The sequence below is a fragment of the Oxyura jamaicensis genome, chromosome 1, assembly GCF_011077185.1.
Source record: "Oxyura jamaicensis isolate SHBP4307 breed ruddy duck chromosome 1, BPBGC_Ojam_1.0, whole genome shotgun sequence".
In the NCBI taxonomy this organism is placed as follows: Eukaryota; Metazoa; Chordata; class Aves; order Anseriformes; family Anatidae; genus Oxyura; species Oxyura jamaicensis.
Genome location: NC_048893.1, coordinates 54,967,157 through 54,976,731, shown reverse-complemented (window position 1 = coordinate 54,976,731; position 9,575 = coordinate 54,967,157). Strand labels below are relative to the sequence as shown.

The following is a 9,575-nucleotide window of genomic DNA, read 5'->3' as shown; positions in this document are numbered from 1 at the left end:
TTTGTGATCTGTTAAAACTTCAAGCTTCTTTTCTACAAAGCTGTTGTTATTTCCCTGTCCACAGAGATGGTTAGGGAGATTAAGAGTCAGAAAACTCTTTGTTATTGTATGATGTAGGCAGAGGGTGGTTTCCCATCACAGGCAGTAATTTCTGTTGTCTGTGGCCCCTCTGTTTTACCAAGTCCAGAGATCTGCAGGTTACACCTGGCTCTGTCTGTTGTCATAAAAGAGGGTTTATGGCTTAAGAAGAAGCAACCTGGTCCAGGGTCAGTAAACTACTGCTCCTAACTCCTTCCAGACAGAGAAACCAGGCGTGTTTCTCCATAACCCTATGTCTTATCTCATTATCTTCTGCCTCAGGCTGTCCCTTTGCAGAAATAGTCTGGTTTTGGCTCAGACCATGTCCTTCATCTGTGGATTGAAAACAAAACAAAAACAATTTCACTCTTGAGAAGCCCATACTCATACCTTAGCAAGCCCCAGGGTGCAGGTGATGCTAGTGGAGACAAAGAGAGGATGGAGAGGCTCCTCAAGGCATGACCTGCACCTCTGGAGTCAGAGTCCTTGGGCAGTACAGCCATGTGCCTGGAGCAGCCGACTGCGGGGGAAGGAAGGTGCAAGTCTGCACCCAGGGCCTTCTGCATGCTGTGTGATGGGCAAGTGCACAGGGGAAAGTTTATTTCTGCCTGGATGCACCTGACATCTGCATTTGTAATCCTGTTGGATTTTGGAGCCCGTTTAACCTGCCTAAATGTCTCCTGACAGCTTTGTAATTTCCATGCCTGCTAGAGTAAGTGTCTGCTGCCACAAAGGAAAGAAGAGGACTGGGGGGAAACCACACAAACAAACAGTAACAACAAAACAACATTCCCTCAACCTAGAATTTGTCTGAGGAACACTGGAAAGGGTTAGAAGCCTCTCACCCCTTCTGTCCATGCCACCCAATTAGTTTCCTGGTCTTTCAGTTCACTTATCTACAGTTTCTCAGACTGAGAAGTGAGGGAAGTAGAGAAAATTACACTGTCAAATTGCATGGCGTGAAGGAAATGTTGCAGGAAGACAAGCACCAGACCCTCTTGAGATAGTGCTGAGATGAAGAGAGGTTATAAATAAGGAAACTGGGACTAGATGGGGAGGGTGACTTATTAAGAATTCTGTCCTTCACTTTCATGTACAGGGACCATGTTCCTGGCACTCAGGAGAAGGCTTGTCTGCTGCTGATACATGTCTTTGCTAAATGTGTTGTTGTTTCTGAGAAGACATGCAGACCAGCAGGAACTCACTGCCATGCTGCTATCCACACAGCACATGGATCTGGGACAGTGTGAAAAAGAGATTATGGTTTCACCCTTGACTCCAAATCCACATAGAATCATTTCTTATAGAATGAAAATTTATCTTGGATCGAACTCTACATTGCATTGGGACTTAAACCTGTCTCCTTTTTAGAAAAATGTAAGGAATTTTCAAAATAAAAGTTTTTTTTTTTAATTAAAAAAATATCAAATATTTGATTCAGAAAATGTCAAAATAAATTGCTTCAATTTTCTACTTCTGTATTTATTTTCTTCAGTGATTTTGTGAGACACTAAAGTGCCACTGAAACACTGGGGGAAAGAAAATGCTTCAAATAATCTCTCTCTTCTCCCAGTGTAAGCAGATATATTTTTTACTTATCAGCTGCTCACCTCAGGTACAGACAGCAGCCTCCCTGGCAGCCCCAGCTCACCCCAGATTTTCACTCCCAAGGCAGTGTTTTGACTCTTTCTTGCTACTCTCAAATATCTCTTTCTTGTGACAACATATTAGAGTAGGCACAATTCTAAATCACAGTGTTAGGCCTTAATGTATTCTTTTGTTTGCACTTATCTCTCCCTTTGAACTGCTTTTCTACCTTCACATCTATTTCCTTCCTACATCCATTTTTTTCACAGGTTGTAAAAACATCCTTTCCATATCTGGTACCTTTGGTCTTTCCAGCTTTCCTTAATATTACCCCCCCAGTGCTTTTAAAAGAAGACTCACTGATGCATCTTTTCATGACAGAGTTCTTCTGCTCCCTCTTAACTTATTTCAGCAGCTCACTGTAAAATAGTGAAGTTAGTAATAAATGCAGTCTCACCATCATTGCATACAGTGGCGGAAGTATTTTCATCTCCTTACTGAGCACTCTGCAACCAATCACAGGATCACATCTGTTAGGCATACTTACCTTGTGACTGATTTATCGCATAGGTCTTTGTCATTCTCCATTGTTCCCAGGTGATGAATTTATGCCTTATAGGAGAATTTTTTGATGGTACAAAGTTGGGAAATAATGTTAATATAGTTGAGAATAAAGCAATGTTTTAGGGAGAAGCAACTGACCTTAAGGACTGGAATAATAGAAACTGGATGACAGTCACTACCTTAAAATACAACATCATGTGCTTAGGGACTCGTAAGAATTTATGCTACAGAGATGGAATTTATCAATTGGCAACAATGATTTAAAAACAAGTAAAATAAAAGCATTTTCATAAAAAGGAACACATTTTTCTCTGGAAAAAAGATCATTTATTGCTAATTACTAACAAGCTAGAGAAGTGAGAAACAAAGGAAAGAAACTAAAAGCACCTTCTCCCCCCCTCCACCCTCTCCCACTTCCTCCCCCCCGAGCGGTGCAGGGGATCAGGGAAATGGGGTTATGGTCAGTCTATAGCGCTTCTTCTCTGCTGCTCCTTCTCGGTCACTCTCATCCCCTGTGCTGTGGGGTCCCTCCCAGGAGATGTGGGAGTCCTTGCTGAACTGATCCGAAGTGGTCTTCCCACAAGCAGCAGCTCTTGAAAAACTGCTCCAGACATGGGTCCGTACCACAGGGTCCATCCTTCGGGAGCAAACTGCTCCAACCTGGGTCCCCCCACAGGCAGCAGCTCCTGCCAGGTCACCCGCTCCTGCATGGTCTCCTCTACACGGCCTACAGATCCGGCCCGGAATCTGCTCTGGCAGGGGTCTTCCACAGGCCACAGTCTCTGTCAGTGAAAGTCCACCTGATCCACTGTGGTCTTCTCCATGGGCTGCAGTGTGGAACCCTACTCCACCGTGGTACTCCGTGGGCTGCAGGGGGACAGCCTGCTTCACCATGATCCTCACCACAGGCCACAGGGGACTCCTGCTCTATGATTCTTATCGTAAACATTCTGATTTCAGTGAAAACAGCACTTTCCATCAAAACTTTTTGGTGACAAATTTACCCTAGTCTACACATGTCTAGTAGTTAGATGCCATTTTTTTCCCAGCCTGGAAGACAGCATTGAAACATTATATCAAACATTTATTTCATTTTATTGGAGAAGGGGGAAGTATATCTTCTAACACTGTATGTTTCTAGATACAAAGAACATGGCAGTAGTTCATGGCAGGCCCCCCAGAAAGCTTCTCAAAAATCTCTCTCAAAACTTCAAGTCCAGACAGCTTCTTTATAAAGATTCTCCCTGGCCCAGAGAGCCATACTCCAGGAAGGGTATAGGATGAGCTCAGGGAAGTTCTTCCATTTCCATGATGCAGACAGATACCCTTTTACTTTCTCTTAGATGGCAAACTCTCATAGTCCTCTTTTCATCATAACTCTTATTCTTTTCCTTTTTTTTTTTTCTCCTGAACTCATGTCTACTTGTGTGCATCTCATCCTTTAAATCCACTTAATTTTTATTCCTTTTGCTAGCTGTAAGAGCATTATGTCCAGGTGAGCAGAGGAGAGGAGAATCTGATGTTCTGTGGAGCAGATCACAAGAGATGGCCCAACTTCACTGATCTTAGAAGCAAGCACTGAAAAAATTTGTGCTGACACGTTACAGCTCACAGAGGATCGAGGAGAGTAGAAGAGTACATCAAAAGCAGGTCACAAGCGCGTCACAAGTGGTTCTTGGGGCATCTCACCATTTCATTGTGGGTAGCAAGCTGGATCCCAGGCAGACCCTTACTTCTCCATGATCCTTTACCAGTTTACTATTCTTGATTGACACTTTCACATCGGTGCCTGATAGCTGGGAAATTCTAGTTGTAGAATTCTTTAGAATTTCTGTTCTTCCTTGAGTCTTTAGGAAGGCATGTTTCAACAGCCCTGGGTAATGATGGGGAGTCTGAATTTTTTTCATCTATGCCTTGAAATCATATGCTGGGGTGGTTGATATGTTTGAGTTATGTACCTATAGCAAATAGTCTGAACATGGCCATCAGTGCTAAAGACCTATAGAAAGTCAGCAGCATATTGTTTTCTTGCTTTCTGTGAGTAATTCCCCAAAGTTATTCCAGAAGCTTTTTACACAGGAAGGTTAGAGAGAGAAATTCTGGAGTGGAAAAGTCACCATATGGATGAAATCTGACCTTGAGTAAAAGGTATTCTTTGCATGCTCTGCAGTCCTCATTGTGTTTCTTTTCTCCCTCAAGGCTCTTTGGTGCTGAATTCCAGAAATTCAATAGCTAAGCCATTCCCATTAATATACTGTCTCTCTCCTTAACTGTGTTTCCTACACATCTCTATAAATAGGTTTAGGCACTACACTTTCACTCTGTTCTTTAAAGCTGTGAAATTCTGTTACCATAGAGACTTTTAAAAAATGTTTAGCCATAAACGTACCACCATTAGACTCCAGGTTCTTTGGGGCAGGGATTTCCTTTCCGTTTGTGAACTGTCCTCAGCCAGACATATTGTAAACATCAGATATTCTATAGGTAGATCTGTTTTACAAGCTTTTCCATAGCTATGACGCTATCCACTGAGCTTCCTCTTCTCTAAGTCAAAGGAAACCTCTGTATGGATAATGGATAAACCTACTGGCGAATGGGTGAGTTAGCTGTGCACCTTGGCTGTGTATCCATGCCCCTTTCTTATTAGAAGAACTGAGCCTTTGTCTTCATGGATCTTTTCAATGCTTCTGTGAGAATTAGACCTAGAAGGACCCATTTGACTGCACTAGACTAATCTGAATGATGTAGGGATTTGCATGAATTTACCCTTGGTGCTCTTAAAACCACTGTTGTCATCTGTCTCAAGTATGGCAAGTCTCAAAGGAACTGGAAGACATCAATATTATTAAGACTAAATTGAACATTGACTTCAATTACTCCATGTTAATAAACTCTCCTCTAAGAGAGAGGAGAGCTTCTATCAAGCTTGAGTATGTCCTTAACATCTGGAAGAAGAAGAAATAAAGATGCTTACCTCCTTTCTTCCCCCCTCCCTTTGGGGGTGCTGGAGAGGGAGACATGAAACAGACAACTCAGAAGTCAAATGAATCGCTCTGTGGGCATAAAGTTGGAAATCATCCTGTGTTTTAAAAGAAAACATAATCGACAGGGTTTTAAACAAAGGAGACACCACAGAAGCAAAGTTTGTCAAACCATGTCAATATCTGACTGGTCTCATGTGTTGTGACTTAAAATGCTATGAGGCTCAGGCAGCGGATAGGGAAAGGACAAGTGAAAGAATAACTCTGCTGCTCTGCTGAGCTCAGTAAGCCTGATGAGATGATTTTTTGAAGGGGATGGAGCTGTTGAAGGGGAAGCACGTATAATATGTGCGATACCTGAACTAGGTGGGATTGGTGACAGCTACAGTTATTCATTGCTGGAAACTGCTTAAATCCTGAACAAGTTCATAGGGATCTAACTGGCTTTTTCCTAGTCTTGATTATAATCCTTCTCCCACAGCACAGAGTTGGATATACACAGACTCCTCTGCTCTACAGAAGCCTTGAACTGGTCTGACTATGGATGTCTTTTGTTGCAACTAAGATATATCCGCAGATCCATGTACTGAAACCTTATTCTTCTTCACAAGAAAGGTTCAACATCAGCAGGAGCATGAGCAATTTCATTCTACATTGCCAAAAGGCCCTCAAGCACCCTTTGCTATGAGGATGAGAAATAGCTGCGAATGTGCAGATTAGAGCTTTGTGCATAAATAATCTCTTGGACATGGGGGTTAAGACTTGTCTGGTAGTAACGAAGATTGCTTGAGAGATATGAGCATGACTGAGACCTGGATCTCATCACCCTGGACTCCTTTCAGTCAATAGCAGGAGATGGATTGTCTGAATTCTCTTCTGGAGGTACCCTCTTGCTAGCCATTGATTACAGAGTGAGTTTAAGGCCACAATATTCCAAGCTTTAGGGAGCACAGTCAGGCATCTAACTACAAATGCAATTAATCTGAGCCTAGGAGAGAAAGTAAACTGTGTGCGCAACCTTACTTTGTTGTCTGCCTCTTTGCCTATTTTATAGGGAACCAACATTAGTTGTTCTATGCTGTGAAACAATCAAAAGTGATGTGCTTATTCTGCCTCAGTTGCTATAGGTCTTTTTTTTTTTTCCTTCCCTTTACATTTACCCCTTCTTTATGTCTCTTCCCATTATATACTGTACTCTTTCTGCCTTACCCTACTGTCTTTGTATTTAATCTGACTTCCCTGCAATATAAGACCACTCAAACATATTTCCCTCAACATCTTACCTCTAGCAACATGTCTAGTTTGTCTAGTTCCTTTTTTTTGTTTGTTTGTTTTGTTTTGTTTTCTTCTGCACTTTCGATTTCCAACTCTGTCTTGCTACTCTATTTATCTGCAATCCTTCCTTCCTCTTCTGTCTTCAGTGGTTTTCTACCTTTCATTATTTGCTTACATGGAGAGCTGTCTTCATTCCCTCCTGTCACTTCTCTATTATCTCTATTTTCTCTCCTGCTCTCCTTTCCATTGTTATCCCCCTTTAGCTTTTCCCCTGCTTAATCCCCTCCCTGCACACATGTTCAACACCTGAGGGACCTGGATGCCTTTTCTTTGTTTTTCCACTGAAAGGGAAATATTTTTCAGCTCTGAAACTGGTACCTGTACTGGTCATTGTGTTGACCTAGATTATTGTATCAATGAAGAGCAATATTTACTTCTATTGCTTTGCACAGTGATTTGCTTTTCAGCAGTGGCAAAATATATGTCAATCCTCTGCCGTCAACATGGTCTTCTATGGTAGCAAAAGGAGAGACAGGCTTTGTCATCCATATTCATGGCTAATGCAGGCTCTGTCAGGTCAGGCTTGGGGAAAGAACTGTATAATCAGGGGTTTTTCACTGACAATATCCTGCCAACAGCCCAATCTGTAGTGAAAAATAGGGACCAAGTAAGTCAGCTAACATTATCTACATAGTCACTCAAATAGCCAAAACTAAGAGGCAAAAACTGTTGCAAACAAAATCAAAGACATGAACCACAACCAGAGGTGAAAAGCAACCCAGCAAATATAAAACACTACATCTCAGGTTGTGTTTTAAGGCTGAGGTTGTGCTTAAGGCTAACCAGCCTTAAGCTTCAGATAAGCACATGTGCGGGAGGATGTAGTGATGCATGCCCAGTGACTGCAGCAATGCAGCAGCCTGCCCAGCATGCCTTACATCACACCATGGCCTTAAAAGCAAGTGAGAACAGACTGCCAAGGCAAGGACTGCTTCCAGAGGGAAAGGCGCTTCATTTCTTAGCCAGAGACAGAGTGAAAGTAAGAGCTCCTAAACACAACTGCTTGCTGGATTTCTATTAATAAACTTAAATCCAAAATGTGAACCAGATCCTTTTTTTTTTTTTTTTTTTTTTTTTTTTTTCTTAATCTACATTCTGCAGCCATTTTCCATCTACTGGCACCAGCAAAGTTTACCCTATTGTTGTTCTGGCTTGACACCAGGACAGGTTTTACTTGCTCCTCAGTTCATATGTACATCTCACTGCAGGTAAAACAAACAAATTATTTTCTTGACCAGGATTTTATATATTTACAAGTACATGCATACAGAGGGCAAAGGGCAGTTTTGCATAGCTTTCTACACAAACCCCCTCAGCTGAGATGACTGTCGCTCACATCTCTGCTTCCCGTCTCCAGAGGAAAGAATGTGACTGGCCCTTTCACCACAACATTTTATTCCTTTTCCCCAAGTTCAGGTGGAACCCAGGGAAATCTCCTAGCAAATGATGCCAAGCTCTCCTGAGAGCTCTGAGCCCATTAGCAGGGAGAGATGGCATCTCCCACAGTTAGGATTCAGTACTAAGGAGAGCTGAACAACCTCCCCTCCACACCCTTGCTATTGCCAGGCTACAGCGTAGCTGAAGGGCCTCTTTGAGAGGTTAGTACCTGTGGCTGAACTTTAGATGTAGCCAGACAGATGAACAGGACAGAGGAAACTGTGAGTCTCCAGTCCCAGGTGATGTGGATTCTGGTCACCTTCCCCTCCTTGCTCTGGTTTCTTGAGGACAAGTGTGCCGCAGGCTCCATCTGGTTCTGTAATAAAGGATAAATTATTAAAACAAATAAAATATTGATGAACTGTTCTATAAAACAGAAGGCCTTTAAAGTATTGATTAAGAATTGAGAAAGTCATAATGAGTTTTATCTGCAGAAATAATTGGGAAATAGTTTTTGTGTGGTAACTCTCTTCATGGAGCAGGTAAAAGGCAGTATTTAATCCCTGTTTTTGACGGCCATCAAAATAATTTTTACAAAGTCATTGTGTTTTCCATCCAAGATCTTGTGGTACTTTATGAGCAATAATGAAACAACTTTATGAAACAGGCAACCACTATAATCACAGCAAGACAAAGATTCAGTTTCCACATCCTGCAGTGTATATTTAAACTGACAGCTTTTAAGAAAACATAACATCAAGAGAGAAAGATATGCAAATAAAAGAAATGCTGATCTCTTAAAGACAACTAAATAGTTTTTCCTTAAATAGAGATTGAATACCTATAATTATTTTTGAACTTAGCACATGACCTATCCTAAGTTGGCTCTTCATAACGAGATGAAATAAACATGCTTTAAAATCACCAAATATACATGGAGATTTTTGGCATTCACACACCCCTTGTAATCTGTTCCTAGTGGGACTCTCAGCAAGATGGTGAGCTTAGGTACTGACAAACTAACATCACATCCTTCCCTCTGCTGAGGTCTGGTTTCCCTGGATCTTCCCTTACCTCATGGAAGAGAACCATTTTCTCTTGCTCAGCACCTGTGCAATGTCCTTTCCCAGAGTCCCATCACGTGGGTGACGTGGCTTCTCACTAAGCTCTTCAGGGCAGGCAGGAGGCAATGAAACAGTCATGGCCAGACCCAGTTCTTCCAGCTGGCTTTTAGCCCCTGATGTGCTGTGGGTCCTCTACAGCCTTTGGAGAAAGGCACCTTCAGGGAAGTGAGTCAGTTGTACCTAAGATTTAAATCAAAAGCTTGGCACTTCCAGAGGGTGAATCAGATCTTAGTTGGGCTGAATCACTCCCTGGAGCTGCCTATCAATCTGACCAGTTGGCTAAGTGCGACTGTGGTGCTTCTGAACTGCATCCAGACTAGCCTCTTTTGAGCTTGGTTAATCCCACTGTTAATCAAAACCTCATCTATAAAATCCTGCATTTCTCCTTTTTTTTTTTTTTTTTTTTTTTTTTTTTTTTTTTTTTTTTTTTTTTTCTCTAACCCAAAGCTTACTGTGAATTGTTTGACTTTGTATATCCCACCACGAGTTCCTGGTTCTTTAATTTTGCTTCTGAGGTTTTCCAGCTGTC

The 9,575-nt window shown here is 41.9% G+C and overlaps 1 long non-coding RNA gene across 1 annotated transcript; it reads right to left on the bottom strand.

Annotated features, from left to right (window-relative positions):
- Window positions 1–4,946: 4,946 nt before the first annotated feature.
- Window positions 4,947–9,184, bottom strand: LOC118160972. Its single transcript, XR_004747792.1, has 3 exons — window positions 8,997–9,184; window positions 8,152–8,298; window positions 4,947–5,308 (listed from the first exon to the last, which is right to left on the bottom strand). It is a non-coding gene; the product is annotated as an uncharacterized LOC118160972 (long non-coding RNA).
- Between the last annotated feature and the right edge of the window lie 391 nt (window positions 9,185–9,575).